The following is a 595-nucleotide window of genomic DNA, read 5'->3' as shown; positions in this document are numbered from 1 at the left end:
ACCCCCCTCCCTCCCCTCCTTCCCCTCAGGTAGTGAGGCCGCCGGCCCGGCTCGGCACGGCCCGCTTGGGCCCGCCCGCTGGAACCGAGCGATGGGAGGCAGCGGGGAGCCGGGCCGGCATGTTCACATCCGGGGCGACGCACATGCGTGCCGCCTTATTCCGGGATAACTTTGGCCCGGGTCAGGCCTAGCGGGGCCGCGACGGGTACGGACAGCACCATTTTCACCAGGCCGGGGCCTCCGCCGCCGCCACCGCTCCGCCCCTGAAGGGAGGCGCCCGCAAGGCCCGCTCCGCCCCGGCCCGGCCTCACCCTTCCCCGGGGCACGGCTCCTCCTCGCCACAGCCGCCGGTGGAGGGTCCCCCGTGATCTGGAGGAGATGGGTGTGGGGTCTGCGGTGGGCCTGACCCCCCATCACACCATCCCGGGGACACCCGTTGCGTGTCTGTGCTCGCCGCCTTCCCGCCCAGAGCGCTGTGGAGGGAGCAGGTGGTCCCCTTCCATCTGCCGCCCACCCGTCGGGTCCAACCCTTCCAGGTATCCCCCCAGCCTGTCCTCCTTCTCTTCTGCTGCCTCCTTGGACGGGGTGGGGGAGA

The sequence above is a fragment of the Calidris pugnax genome, unplaced genomic scaffold, assembly GCF_001431845.1.
Source record: "Calidris pugnax isolate Ruff unplaced genomic scaffold, ASM143184v1 scaffold68, whole genome shotgun sequence".
NCBI lineage: Eukaryota > Metazoa > Chordata > Aves > Charadriiformes > Scolopacidae > Calidris > Calidris pugnax.
Note: the sequence above shows the minus strand (reverse complement) of the source record.